Genomic DNA, 1838 nt, shown 5'->3' on the forward strand with positions numbered 1-1838 from the left:
GCTCAAGTAGAAGGCAAATGTTTTGAGAATGATGATGGCAACAAATGTACATATGTGCTTGACACAATGGATGTATGTGTGGATTGTGATAAGAATTGTATGCGCCCCCAATAAAATGATTTAAAAAATAATAATAATAATAAAATTTTAAAAAAGAATTACAAAGACAAAAACAAAGAAAGTTGATCATTGAAAAAGGAAGACCGAACAAGAATTGATGCATTTGCATTATGTTTGGTGAAAAATATTGAAAAGTATCGACTGTCAAAAGAATAAACAAATTTGTTTTGGAAGAAGTACAGCCAGAGTTCTCCTTCAAGACGAGGGTGGCGGCACTTTGCACATGTTATCAGGAGAGAGCAAGTTCTAGAAAAGGACATAATGCTTGCTAAAGTTGATGGGCAGCATAAAGGAGGAAGGCTGTCATTGAGAAGAACTGACAAAATAACTGCACCAATGGGCTTAAACATAACAGTTGGGAGCATGATGCAGGATTAGATGGTGTTGCATTCTGTTGTACCTAGGGTTGTTATGAGACAACGGATTCAACCATACCTAAAAACAACAAAGCATTAGTGAGAAGGCAATTCGCTTTTGTAAAAATAAATATCCCCCAAATTTTATAATTTATCAATTTCCAAAAAAAAGAAAAGAAGTAGAAGATAATGTCATGATCTAAAGCATCATTCAGTCTAAGCTTCATTCCATCAGCATTCAAATGATCAAGAAGAATATAAGAAATCCTTCTGCTTAGGACTACATGAAACCAATAGCTTATTAGTATATATTTGCAGCTGTTCATTCTCATTTTTAGTTGTGCCCCATTCCCAATTGACTTGCCCAAGAGCTTTACTCCCTCTGTTTCTGTCATTAAGATTGACGCCACTTTAGAGAGTCAGCTCTCTCCCCGTCACATTCTAAGTTCTTTCCAGCCTCAGGCCCTCCTCTTCTGGCACAATGTCCGACAGTGCTACAGTGCTATGGGTATGTTTTCCAGTGGGGAATCTCTCAGAAGTAGAGCGCTGAGTCCTTCCTCCGAGTTTGTTCTTATTCAGGAAGTGCCATCGAAACCTTTTCGCCATGGGTGATCCAGCTGGCATTTGAAATACCAGTAGCATAACTTCCAGTATCTTAGCACCATACAAGTCAACGTAGTACAATAAACTGACACACCAGTGGGGTAATACTGAAGGGTTCTATGGGCAAAATATTGAACAATGCAGGAAGCATCAAAAAAAGATAGAAGAGTCACTGTATCCAAAAAAACTAAAAAATAGACCAACATTCAACCATTTAAAGAAGCAGCACATAATCACTGCACTGAGGAATCAGCAGAAAACAAGGCTCCAGGAATGGATGGAATGTTGATTGAAATGTCTCAATAATCTGTTGAAACACTGGAAGAACTCGCTAGCTTAAGCCAAAAAAAAAAAAAAAAAAAGGAAGATGACTACTTAGGCAACTGACAAGTGACCTATACTTGTGTCCATTGCAAACAAAGGTGACCCAAAATAATGATGAAACTATAGAACAATATCATCAATATCACATGCAAGTTACATTTTGTGGAAATAGCTGCAGTAGTACCCAAAGAGGGAGCTGCCCAAATTTTAAGCTAGATTCAGAAGATGTGTTATGAGGGATATCATTACAGATGTCAAATGAATCTTGGTTGAAAGAAGAGAATACCACAAAGGTGTTTTCTTGACTATACAAAGGTATTTAATGTGTGGATAACAAAATATGAATGATTTTGTGAAAAATAGAAATTCCAGAACACTTAAGTGTCCTCATGTGTCACCTAAACACAGACCAAGAGGCAGTCATTTAAAGAGGAG

The sequence above is a fragment of the Echinops telfairi genome, unplaced genomic scaffold (genome assembly GCF_000313985.2).
Source record: "Echinops telfairi isolate 266 unplaced genomic scaffold, ASM31398v2 ScPeMD7_7469;HRSCAF=8507_1, whole genome shotgun sequence".
Lineage (NCBI taxonomy): Eukaryota > Metazoa > Chordata > Mammalia > Afrosoricida > Tenrecidae > Echinops > Echinops telfairi.